At 43.6% G+C, this 13,670-nt stretch overlaps 1 pseudogene; it reads right to left on the bottom strand.

The window, feature by feature from the left end:
* Positions 1 to 1,025: 1,025 nt before the first annotated feature.
* LOC130264906 (inositol 1,4,5-trisphosphate receptor-interacting protein-like 1) lies at positions 1,026 to 2,588 on the bottom strand (annotated as a pseudogene).
* Between the last annotated feature and the right edge of the window lie 11,082 nt (positions 2,589 to 13,670).

The following is a 13,670-nucleotide window of genomic DNA, read 5'->3' as shown; positions in this document are numbered from 1 at the left end:
CAGGAATAGAGAAAACATGACTTTCTGTTGTCACAATATTATGTCAAACCCTTAGTTATGAGGAGCCAAAAATGGAATTACGCATTAAACCACAAGTTTTCCAGTTAGGGACTTCTCTGTTCATCTTTTAGGACTAAGTTTTCCCCAGGAGCCTGTAAAAGTGACTATGTAAAGAAAACTTTTCCAAAAATTCCTAAAAAATCCAGGAGAACTCTGCTGCAAAATTTCAGGCACTTCAGGGTATTTTCACTTCAAGCTTCAAGCATTTCTATGGGAATGCTCGAGGGACAGTATACTTAATAATCCAACATCTCTGTTTGCAAGAAGTAATTGTTTCAGGTGGGGGTATAGGAAGGACATTAGATGAAGAGGGTTAAATACAAAGACTGATACATTTCAGGCAATTTGAGAAATTTTTCTCCTTTAATTAATTTTTCAAACACTGATGTTCAAATATTACTGAAAAACAGGCAAGCATCTACAGTAGAGTAGTTCAATTCCCTAAACTAAGGGTAATTGCAAAATAGTTACACACAGTCAACACTAAAGGGTCTCTGGAAGGGATTCTAATAAACAAGTCTCATTATGAAAACTGGGGCTACCTAATTTTCCTATGGAAATTTCCTGTTGTGCTTTCATATACTATGAAGTACATCCTTACAAAGCCACAGCTTTGTTTTGTGTAAAACCACAGCTCATGGAATAACTACACTAAGTCCCTACCAGGCTAGGTTTCTGTCTTTGAGGTGCTCCAAGCAATCTCCATCAGCTTCACTCTCTTCTGTGAGGATGTGCAGGTGGAGCCAGTTTCTGCCTCACAGACTTAGGCAGCAGCACTGTTGTAACTGGAAGGTGAAGGGCAAGGCAGAGATGTGTGTGCACAAGGAATCCACGTGCCACAGCATCTTCCACTGGAGCAGGAAAGCAGCTTCAGGATTGCCAGTGGCAAATGCAACAACTATGCAGAGTTCACATGGCTGCCATCGGGTGTGAGCCCCCAGCACAGCTCTGTGCTGGAACTCCTCTCAGTGGCTGGAGAGCAGCATCCAGAGGTGAAATCGCAGCCGACCATGAGCTTGCATCGCCTCTCTGTGGGCGGCCGGGTCTCGGGCCAGGTGCTCAAAGAGCTTGAGCAGCTCAACCCTTTGCATGGCTGGTGGCAGGCTGATCTCTGCAGGAAGCCTCTCCTTGCCTAGCACAAAGTGCTCCAGGCATTTCAACTGCAGGCAGCGATGCAGGTATGCCATGATGTCCCACAGACGCAGCACAAATTCCCTCCTGCTCCACCGGGACAGCGGTACGGTGGTCAGCACGTGCATGACCACAGCCTTCCAGGAAGAGCTGGAAAAACCTGTGCCTCTCAGGATGCAGGTGAAGACCTGCAGGCATTTCAGGTGCAAGCTCTCACACGGCACCTGCCTGGCAATGTGCCAGAAGGATTTCACCTCTGCCACAGGATACATCTCAGGCTGCGCTGTGCTTGCAGGGAAGTTGGCCTCGACAGGCTGGCTGCTCACAAAGATGCTGGAGCCACATTTCTGGGCCTCAGGGACTGGCTGACCACAAAGATGTCGGAGTCCCATTGGCACAGCCCAAAGAGCATCTCCACCATCAGGCTCTTCTTGCCTCTGCTCAGCTGGAATTGGCAGGACTGGCTGCAAGGCTGAAACACCAAGTGCCATGAGTATGACTGCGGCACATGCAGCCACAAGGATCTCATCAACTGGTAGAACCAATGGGAGGTTTTCTCCACATCCAGGTAGGAGCCAGTGCAGCGTGTCTCTAGGGGGCTGCACTCCTCCTGAGAGTGATGCAGGAAAAACAACAGCTTCCCACTCAGCTGCGCCTCTTGCACGTGCACACCAGCTCCACACGGACACTGAAGGTCCTTGCTGCCATCTGCCCTGCGCTGTTCAGCTCTAGTGGAAGGCGTGCCCTGGCGGGGGATTCAGCGGGACCAGCACACGCTACAGCCCATCCCACTCCTGGGGACTCCAACCCTCAAAGGCACTGCCCACCCCAATGGCTTCCTGAGGCACCAGGTAGAAAGTATTGCTGTCCACAAAGACACACGTGAAGCTCTCCATCAGCTCAGCTGTCACTGAGCAACCTCTCTCCAGGTCCTGCACAGGCCACTGTATGTGATCTACTAAAAGGATGCTTTCCTTATTCCCAATATCTTGGGTGTCTTCTCTGTCTTTGATTCTACCACTGCTGCTTTCTTCCTTGTCACCATCACTGCCTGCTTTTTCACTGGCAGCCATGTTACCTTGTTCGGCTTCTTTTCTGTCTTCAGTTTTGTTTCCCTCCACATTTACAGCACCCTGTTCTTCATCTTTGTTTCTATCATTGTCATCCTGTTTCATAAGTTCCTTATTTTCTTCCTCAGTTGCAGCAAAACCACTATGGCCTACTTCATTCCCAGGATCACTGCTATCTTCCTGCCCAAACCAATCGCTGTTTCTTTGTTCACTGGCATCACTGCTTTCCTGCATCTTCACATCTGTGTATTCCTTTCCATCTACATTGTCTTCACCTTCATTTACATCATCACTGTTGCCTGCCTGCCCCATGGGATTTTTCTTCATTTTGTGGAGAGTTAGGGAAAAGCGTGCGGAAGAAATCGGGATTGTACGGTTAGATAGGGAACCCCCTCTCCCTCAGAGATCTGCTCCGGACCTGAGCTCACAGCCAGACGTAAGCTAAAGGAAATGACCCCTACTACCTAGGCTATAAGGACCCTTGCAACCCCTCAATAAACGCCATTTGCTGTCCACCACATTGGTGTCCTGAAGCTGATGGACCGAGTGACCCTGGGTTAGGGCCACCGTGCTGGACTTGAACCAGGTCACCAGGCAACATCATTTCCATCTCCTTCTTCTTCCTTTCCAGCGCCCTTGTCTTGCTGCACCTGCACATTCTTGTTTCCTGCATCATTTCCTTCATCAAGGCCCTCTGTATTGCCAGCAACATTGCCAGGTTTGTCTTCATCTCCCTCAGCAGTATTGTCTCCTGGCACATTCCCATCGCTCCATCCTTCATCTTTCTTTAAGTCATGGCCATTGTCACTCTTAACATCACTGTCTTCCTTCACCTTCCCATCACTGTTGCCTTCAATGGCATCATCGTCATCTCCTTCATTCCTAGCAGCCACAGGACTTCCTTCTCTGTCATGTCTGCTGCTGCTCTTGTCTGCCTCCACATCAATGTCACATCAATGTTTTCTCTGCCTTCCTTTGGATCAACATTGTCTTCTTCCTGTTCTTTTCCCCTCACGTCTGCCAAGGTCTTGCAGGAGCTCTGTCCTTGCCACTGCTGCTGGCCTCATGGCTCCTTGTCCTGCAGCTACAGCACAGGCCCAAGAGGAGCAGGACTGCAGCAAGAGCCCAGAACGGCCCTGCTGCAGAGCACCAAGAGCACGGCTCCCCAGCCCTCGTCCTGCTGCTCCGGGCCCTGCTCCAGCTCCTGCAGCAGCCGAGCCATCTCGCGGTGCAGCAGCTCCTGACAATCCTGCATTCGCCGGTGCGTGGCCTCATCCAGCCCATCCCCGGCTGGCGGGGGATACCGCACCAGGCTTTGCACGAGCACGAAGGGCAGTGACAATAAAGCCATGGTCTGCAGGAGGACACGCAGCAGGGGTTCAGTGGGGCCACAATGGAGACGGGCAGCGGGGGCAGGAGCCGCAGGACGTGGCGCAGGAAGGAGAGGCCCCGGCAGTGCAGGCGGCAAGGCCGCCCCGCTGCCCCTCAAGCACCGTGCCCTGAGCAAGGCGCTCCCGCCAGGGGCTGGGCCCGGCTGCAGGGGCAGAACACACGGCCCGGGGCCGGCGCTGCTGCCCCAGCCCTCCTCCAGCCCCGTCTCCTCACTGCGTGTGCGTTCACCGCTCGCCCAGGCTCTGCTGGGGCCTTTTATAGCTGCCCCGTGGTGACACGGCCCCTGCGCTGTCACAGCCCCCGAGCTGTCACAGCCCAGCCCTGCCCGCCGTCCCCAGCCCGGGCAGGGAGCTCAGCGTGGCCCTGGGCACCCAGAGCCCCAACAGACACCAAGTGCAGACCCGTCCCTTGGCAGCCTGGGAGCCCCAGAGCTCCCCTTTACCGAGCAGGCACGAGTGCGCTGCCACACAGCCCTTGTCAAATATAAATTGGGTGACATGACCCATGGATGTTCTCAGTATACAGGTGTAGGCTTTTATTTAATACCAGAGAGGGACATTTTTCTTATTATTGTTTATACTTACTGTTTTTGGGGCAGGATGTCATGTAGGCTAATGTTATGTTACAGACTTAGAGAGGAATCTTTCTGAAAGAAATCCAGGTTTCTTGGATGGTGCACAGGAAGATTTAATACCATCCTAAGAAAGGCCAAATAAGTTAATTACAAAATTTCAGGGTCTTCAATAACCTCTTAGTTCTCAAACTCTATGGTTCAACAATGTGCAAAATTCTGGTACAGCCAGGATTTTGTTCAGAAAACAGAATGTCTGACTTTTTCAAATTTGTGCAAAGATATTGCAAAGATGTCACTCCCATCATCTTCAAAATTGTCTCCCTTAAACAGAGTTAGCCAATCTCTCTGATAAAGGAACTTCTGTCTCTTCCTGCTGTCTCTTTGTGTATTTATCTTCTGTGAGTATAGGAGAGATGATGCTCAGCCCTTCTTTGGGGAACTCATCTATAAATGGAGCTGCCAGAATGGGGAGAGAGGAAAGGGAAACAGGATGCGACTCGAGTACCTGCATGGTGACCACAGATGTCCACTGCTGGACAGACACTGATCATGCCTTCCCATTAGTGCACAAAAAGATAACAATGTTGGCATTTCTGAAACTGCTCTGAATTGGATTTGCTTAACAGATGTCATTAGTAAAACTAGTTAAAGAAAGACTTTTGAACCCTCTCCCAAACTGATGCCACTTATCATGTATCTTCCTCACATTCTTCTAGGAAAGGTGTTTTTGATGTTGTCTCATCCTTCTTTTAACACGGGAGCAAAAATTCTTTGCCAAGTATCATTCTTTCCATTTTGTTTCCTCTCATCTTCTGAGATTTAATGAAGTGAACATTCAGTAGAATAGTTTTGTATTTTTTGAACGCCATTCTTCTTTTATCTAATTGAGGCCCTTCTGTGACCATGAAAAAACAAAAACTGTTGTGAGCTACAGTTTACACTGTTAAGAGGTTGATAGAGGTCAGTTCTCCAAGGTTATTCTTAGTTCAACTGCTGATGTCAGTGACTGGAGGCTGCTCTCCAGGACATTATACAGAAAATGCAACATATAGTTGGATGTGATCTCCATTTCAGTAGCTTAAAAAAGGAAAAAACAATGTCTGTAAGAAATTTGCTGGTTTTCCCATTCTAAAATGCCTTAATATTTATATTTAGTTTACTTTCAACCATTTCTGTTTTCCCTGGGTTGACCCAATAATTTTTCTTTTTCCCCCACTTTACCTGCCAAATGCATCCATCAGGATTTTGCTAAAGGCTATCTGCTTTAGAAGTTGAGAGGAATTCACTAATTGTGAGTGTCAAATCCACAAGAAATGCCATTGCCGCATGGTATATGCTGCTTTTGGGAATTACCTCAAAAGGCCTAGCTGTGAGAAAGCTGGCTGGTTGTTAGGAGGGTTTTACTGTTAACTTTCATGTCAGGCCTTTTAGCTTCTGTATTCATTGCCTTCAGTGAGCACAACTGTTTCCTGAATTTATAAAAATGTTGTCAAGATCTCTTGATCTTGCTTCCTCCATGTCTTTCACATCCAAACACATCTATACACAGTGGAATAGCATGTGCAGTGGCATGCAAATCTAGCAAAAGAGATGCTTGTAAATAAATAGCATGTCATTCTGCTTACTCAACAAATTCCCCGGGTGTTAAACTCACGATAAACATATCCTAAGCCCCAATGAAGGCTTTACAGCCCATCCCATCACACTATCCTGAGTGCAATTCTGCAATGCATAGGAAGACATAAGTTTGAAAAACAGGGCAGAAATAGCTGCCATAAGGGCAGGGTGCTGGCATAGTGAAAACATAGCTAACAGGAGAGCATTTGTTTTTGCTAAAGAAGGCTGCATCCTAATATCCACAAAATAACATTTGTCATTCAAAACTGACCAGGCAACTTGTTAGTGCATATCAGTCCACTGGATATCTTAATGTTTTATAACTTTTTTTTTATCTCAAAAGTGACATCTTGGTGCCTGTGAAGGTGTATTGCACCAAAGCAACAAGAAATCTACCTTCTAACAAAACCTGTCCATTAATACAGAAATATGTGTGTCTTAAAACCCCTCAGAGTACCATTCTCAACAAGAATTACACACAAGACTAAGAAATTCCGCAGAGAAACGCCTTCGTGATCCAAAGAGGCAAAAGAAGGAAAATCTATGCTGTCTTAGAGCAGCGCACATGAAGAGTTTGACATACCAACTTAGTGAAGAAAAAGAATTACAAAAATAAACGTCAGTCCCCTTTAAACACTTGAGGCAGCTCTCTCGACTTTCTCTGATGCTCTAGGAAAGGGTCAATGTCCTCCATGTCTCACATAATCCCCACCAGCCACATGGAAATGTCTCCAACGCACCTCAGAGTGCTTCAAGCACCACTCCCCTATGATTCATATAGTCTATTAACATCCTCTTGGAGCAAAGAGAAATAATAGTTTAAAAATACAGTTATATTTCAGAAGCACGTGCCTCTACATGACTAAAAACCCCCATAATTTAATACTGTCCCTAGGCAGAATTCATCCAACCTTAAGGCTTCTATTATGTATTTCTGGGACAGTGTTTTGCTTTCCTGGTAAGTAACATAAATGAACTGCTGGCAACGTCACATCAAAACAAAAGTGGCAGAATCAGAAAAAATACTGAAAAGTTTACCTTTATAGGAAAGCTTCAGTCTTGGGATATTTTGTTTTGACATTCCAGTGATTGGAAGGAACAGTGCCACTGAAGACACAGCAGGCTGCAGGCATGTGGCACTTGCAAAGCTCTCATTCTGCTCTCTTCTTCTTCTGTTTCTTCCTTTGCACTATGGCAAAGTATCTCCCCACTTTTCAAACAAGCCAAGTTTTATCTGGAAAAAAACAAGGAAAGCATCTGTGAACCTGCATTGCTGCAAAAGTAATAATTCTGTAAGCAAGCCAGACCTGTCTTTAAAAAGCAGCTCATTTAATTTCTTTGCTACAGAAATATTTTTTTGTCTTGGACAAGTAAAAATGTTCTTTAATACTAAACATTGATATGGGAAAAGTATGTAAACTTTTCAACCACGTGTCTAGCATCGCTAAAGTTTAAGCACAAATTAAATTAATGTAATATCCACAAAATAACATTTACCATTCAAAAGTGACCAGGCAACTTGTTAGTTCATATCAGTCCACTGGATATCTTAATGTTTTATAACTTTTTTTTTATCTCAGTACAGCAGCTACTGTATGTTTATGCTATGACTAGAATGAACTGTAATGTCTCAAATGCAATGGGGGTACAAGCGGAGTTAACAATGAGTACATACCCATCCAAACTTTCATAAATAAGCTAAGAAAATTTGATAGAACAAGCAGTTGTGTTTAATTTTAATAGGAAAAAAAAGTCAATGCTGATGATGGATTTAGGTATGGTATTTCCAGCAGAATAACTGCCTCAACTCATCCATCAAAATGTCCTATAAACTTTAATGAGTGTTTCAGACTGGGGTCATTAGGCTGATACGAGATTTTTTTTTTAGCGCAGGGTGCAACTAAGCCAGCTTTGCAGCACTTTTCACTTAATAAGTGTCATTTATATTCCATAAATCTTGAAGTGTTTTACAAATGAAAGGAATTATCACTGTGCTTATTTTCCCTATGCAAAACCAGAACCATCAAGCTGCAGTGAACCTATTCAAGGGCACTCAGCTAGCACAGTAGTTGAGAAAAAAACAGCAAGAGCAATCCTGATGTCCTTTGTACCCAGCTATCAAGGATCCCTTTTGCCCAATAACTCCACTTCTGCACATGAAATTACATGAAATGGCATCTTGAGTTTTGAAGGCAAAACTTCATGGTTAATAAATCACAGAGATCGGAGTATGAAAATATTTGTAAGAGCAGATCCTTCCTCCTGCAAGTGCATGATGTTAGAAGTCAAGGGAGATGGTTGGTGAAATGACAAATATCAGTGCTCGAGTAATGCTGTAAAACCAAGGAGCAAGGAAATGTTATGGTTAGTTGAGAGATTAATACCTCATGATTTGCCATGAAAATTCTTGCCTGAAAGGTACTGAAACTGCCTGATTGAAAGAGCAATCCCAGTGCCCACATCAGCCAGCACTTGCACAGACATCCAAGGAGAGCTTCCTTACAAGCCCATGAGAGATGCAGCACAGCTTGTGGCCCCTGGTCTGGCACTGGAGCTCCTGCAGCACTGGGTCAGGCAACTCTGTGAGCTCCAGCAGCACACAGAACCAATTCAGCACCTCCTGATGCAGGCAGTTCATCCCTCCTGGCTGAAAGGATGGAAACAGTTCTCTCTGACAGAGGAAATCTCTGCGATGAACCTTGGGCTTTCTGAGCCTCCAGACCTTCTGTTAATAGTCAAGGACAAGGAAGTGTGCAAGGAGAGCACGATGGGGAAGGAGAAGAAGGGAAACAATTTGTAAAATGCCCAAAGTGCAGCTCCTATTGCAGAACACTGAGCTTCTTTCATCTCAGTCCCTTTTTCAACACTCGCATTCCATGCACTACTTTTGGCCAAGTGTGAGTACATGCTCATGAGATGGCATGAGGAGAAAACAGACAAACGTGAAATGCCTGTTTCATCTTTTTTTCCTTTTATTATAGTAGGAGATCCTAAGAGAAGATTCTTAATTCTTCTGGGCCACGAGAGTGGACCACGAAGGACTGATGTGGATTAGACTATGCCAGGGTTAAATTGCCTTTACAAAATTTATTTAGAGGAAAGAAGAGGAAAAGAAAGGGAGGGGAGGAAAGGGAATGTATAAAGATGAGACACCAGCACTGTCCATCTTCAGCAGGATGATAGTACCAAAGCATAATTCAAAAAGAAGCAATTAAGAGGGAGCCAGTCTCACTGCAGGTATGTTGAGAAGTCAAGGCCTGAAGGTCTGGGCCTCAGCCAACAGGGAATTCACCAAAGGATTTGGGGCTCATTTTCTTGAGCAAATTACTGTGAAGAATCAAGACTAAATTTTACTAAAAAACCAGTTGTTTCAGTGCACTGTCATTTGCTGAACTGATTGAAAATCAGCACCAAAGTCGGACCTTTGGTCATAGCTCACAACCTCACTTTTTCATTTAGGCTTTTTTTGATAATGGGAACCTTCCCCCTTTTTTTTTTTTTTTTTAGTTTGGTTTTTGTTCCCTTATCCTTTTTACTTGAATAAAGTAAAAGTGTCTGTGAAAAACCATTTGCTTTCACAGGCAGTTAGTTTACACTGGAGGCAGTTGCTCTGTGAGCTCACACCAACCCTGTCCTGTCTTTAGATTCATTTATTCTAGCCAGATCGTCACATGTATTTTTAGTTTATGATGATGTTCTAATACAATTCCAGCTTCCACACAGCGTTCTTCCAACAGTCTAGCTCAAGTTAATGAACTTCAGGCCAATTAACTTGCCATTAATCTTCAGGAGATATCCTTCCTCTCTAACACATGCAATGTCAATCAGTGTGCTGTGCTGAAAAGATCCACAGTCCCACTGATCAGAAGCAAACAGTCCCATGTGCAGAAATAAAACATAAAGGCTAAAAGCAAACTTGACTCCCCCATTCTTTCTTCCTTTCAAAAGAGGAATTTGGTCAGAGAAGGATAATTACTGGTTTGTTTAGTTCTTTGAGACTTCAGCTAAGGACCAACATATTTGAAAACTTCCTCACCTTGAACAGATCCAAAATAAATGAAAAAAAAGAGCCTGAAAAGAAAAATGCTGAAGCTAAAGCTGCTTTCCCACCTTGGCTTTACTGGGAAATAGCACTGCACTATGTTAAAATTATCACCAACAAGACAGACCAGGGAAGGAAGCCATGCATGCACCTCACTGAAACAGGGGCATTTCCAGTGGAATAAAGGAGCTTTGAGTGGCCCCACGCAGGGGCAGGAGGCACAAGGCTGAGGAGGGGCTGAGCAGTCTGGCTCCATCCTGCTGGGACCTCCCAGCGGGGCTCGGAAGGGGCTGCAGGTTGAACTGCCAAAAGACAGAAAGCTGAACTGCCATCCTGGTGGAGAGAGGGGCTGGTCGTGACTGGCACAGGTGTGATGTCACGTTCCTGAAATGAGGTGTCACCTCCCTGCAGTTGGTCACATTTAGTGGAGCCTATAAAACGCATTGCTCTGAAGCTACTGTCTGAATCAAGAAAACCTGGAGCCAGTTTGCTAAACATAATTTATTCCAGGCACTTTGTGGCAATAAACAGAGATTTTCAGCCTTCTGAAACAGACAGACAGTAAGGAGTTCTGTGCTTATGGGAGCTTTTTTCAGATAGTTCAGCTTAAACCTATCTAAATGCAAAATCTTGCATTCACAAATACTGTGTAGTTTCTGGCTTCTCCTGGTGTCACCAAGTCCAGGGCTGAAATGACTGGGACTCACCTGCAAAAACCCACTTTTTAAACTGTATTTGTGAAACTCTCAGTTAATTTGGTTTAAAAAGCCTTTAGGGAGTTGGAGGATAATTTAAAACCTGTTTGTAGCACTAGTTTTCCAAGGTCATTTTAAATCCAGAATTTTATATTCCAATAGAGAGTTATGGTCAGTTTTAGTGAATCTGATAAAAATGTTACAAATTGTGACAACTGACAATCTAGAGCAACCTAGCCACTGTAAGCTTATAAATTCATTATAAACCTAATGAGGAAGTTGTCTAGGCCATGTGGCCTCAAGATGTAATTTTCTATCACTGATGTGAGAGTTTTTCTTTCTTCTCCTCATCTATCCTTGTTTGAGATCTTGGGATTTTATTTTGTTTTGGTCTATGGAGTCAGAAGACAGCAAAAGATGTCCCTTCCAGATATCAACAAAATAGCACGAGTGGCCTGTCACACAAACATATTGCTTTAAGAGATTTAAAACTAAACAGCTTCAAGAAGAAACAGAATTTACCTCACCCAGCATTCAAATTGATTGAAAGCTATATTATCTTTTTATATGTACTTGATCAATATGCACCCAAAGTTAAAGCATATTACTTTAACTACAGATACATAGATACATGTGTCCAATGCATTATGTAGATGTCTCACCTTGAGATTATCATACAAATTCCAAAAGAAAAATTACTGTGGTTGTCTGCTGGGTGGTTCAAAACTCTGCTATAATCATGAAGTCGATATTGAATTGTCATTGTTTAGAAGAGGGAAAAGTTTAAGCTTACAGGACTCAGATAAGTAATTTAGAAAATCAAATAGGCTAAAAATAAAATTACATTTTTAGACTTATTTAACATTCTTAACTTACTTCTGCAATAAAAAGATGGTATTTATCCAGAGCACAATGAAACTATGTTCTTGTACCCCATAGATAGATGGTCTGTTTATTATTTGGCTTTTCTCTTCATTGTGAAATCTCAGTTAAAGCTAACTTCATCCAAGAACTGGTAAACTGTATTATTCATCACTATTCCACTACTTATTAAGTAGGGTTTGTGCTGTTTCTAGTCCAGAAAATGTCCTCTTTCAGGATTCAGAAAAATACCTCCTTTTACACGAACCCCAGATCAGCATTACCTCACTTCCCAGCACCAGGAGAAATTAATGAACAAAAAGACAATGGTAAAATCAAAAACCAGTATGTGAGCCTACAGTGGGTGATTTGTTTTTCATTTTATTTTGCTTAAATTATTGTGTTTAGTGTACCTGGTTTAAAGGAGGTTTTGCCGTGGAGCAGTCTTTGCTACTGTTAAATATCCAAACAATTAACAAAGACTCATAAGAAGCATAACCCAGCTTACAATTAGTTTAAGAAAACTTTAAAGGCTTTAGCTTTCACTGAGTTCCTCACAGGATTTGCACAGTGTCCATTCAACACCAGTAACTTGGCAGGAAAAATCACTGCTCTGATTCCCACTTGAGAAGAACCAAATAGAGCAAAGAAAAATGAAGGGTTTGCAAGACGATGAGGATGACACTGAGGGAACAAAGAGTCAGCAAAAAAACAAGTTATATTGCAGAGAACCATCTGATAATAAATAAAGCTCTCCAACAGAGAGAGAAAATATATTTGATGATTACAGTGGATTTTTTGTTGAGATGAACTCAAACTCAAGTAAAGATGGTGACTAAGGAAGTGAAACATGAGAGAAGAAGAAGGAAGGAACTCTCTTATTTTGTTTACTTTTTCATTCTTTTCAGCATCTTTCTGAAGGGAATCTACTGCTGGCAGCTTTTCTAACAGGCCTGTTGTCCATTTGGAGATAAACAGTGGCAGAAATGGTAGAAACTTTACAGAATGGTCTGTGTCACATTACTCTGAATAGCTTATCTGACCATGAAATTTACTGTTGGGCACCTAAAATTGGACTGCTGGTCAGAAAGTGTGCCATCAGAGCCAGGTGTTTCTGTGCTAAAAATGTGATCAAGTCACTTTGACTTGCTGATTTGAGCCATAAAAGCTGGACCCACTTTCAGGGTGAATTTGGAGACCTCAACTACAGGTGGATGCACCATGTGGGATTTTCCCAGTTGCTGGGAAGAGTTCTCCAGCTGCTGTCTCTGAAATGGGGCTCCACAGCAGCTCTGGGTGGACTCTGGATGATGGTAAAGTGTTTAGGCCATTGGTGATGGATCTTTCTCAGTCACTATCCTGTCTCTCGTGTAGTAATGAGATGACCTTGCTTGGTTCTGCTTGTTGCTAAAGCCAAGCATGTAATATCGTTTTACTTTTTGGTTGCCTAAATATTCCTAGTAAAATATGACCTTTGTTTCCTTTGGTGTCTGTGTCCTTTAAAACGCCCCTGTCAATTGGCGGAACAAGGGCCTAAGGCCTACTGGAATCAACCTTTCTTAGACTTGCTGGAATTTCCTGAGGAATTATTTGTGCCCCTCATCTTTTTCAAGAGCTACAATATCCCATGTACATAGGAAAGAGGAACCTAAGCAAGTATCTTGAGTTTCCTGAAAAGAACAAACGTTTTGGACAGCAAGCAGCATTCGCACAGAACTGGCAGGGTAAAAATCTCAGCAAACTGCAGACACCTTGATGAATGGATTAGTGGCATTATGGGCCACGTTTGCCCATGATGGCTAGGTTGCCTTTTTCCCAATCTGAAAATGAAAGTTGAGATGCTTTTAGTAAGGAGGTAATATAAAAGTGGATCTTTATTTGAAGGTTTTCATGAGCAGTTTCATAAAGATGTCCACAAAAGTCCACTCCTTCCAGGGATGACTACATATTTATAGGTTTTAGGAAACTAGCATAATTGATAGAGAGCACCAGCTAGGAGGACAAGTGGTTATGCAATTCCCCCCCAGGTCAAGTTCCTTATCTAGAGTCCCCCCCTCAGCACTGGCTTTGTCCATGAAAAGGTATCTGGAAGAATTGCTCTCAACCTTAGTTCCCAGGAAGAACCAAGATAGCACTGGGGCCTTGTACCCCTCCCAGCTTGGAGCACTGGAATTTGTCTTTCTGCTTAGGGAAACGCTGTGGAAATGTACTGGTAAAACTAGTCACTA

Source organism: Oenanthe melanoleuca, chromosome Z (assembly GCF_029582105.1).
Source record: "Oenanthe melanoleuca isolate GR-GAL-2019-014 chromosome Z, OMel1.0, whole genome shotgun sequence".
NCBI lineage: Eukaryota > Metazoa > Chordata > Aves > Passeriformes > Muscicapidae > Oenanthe > Oenanthe melanoleuca.
The sequence above is the reverse complement of the archived record's forward strand: the minus strand, read 5'-3'. Positions and strand labels throughout refer to the sequence as shown.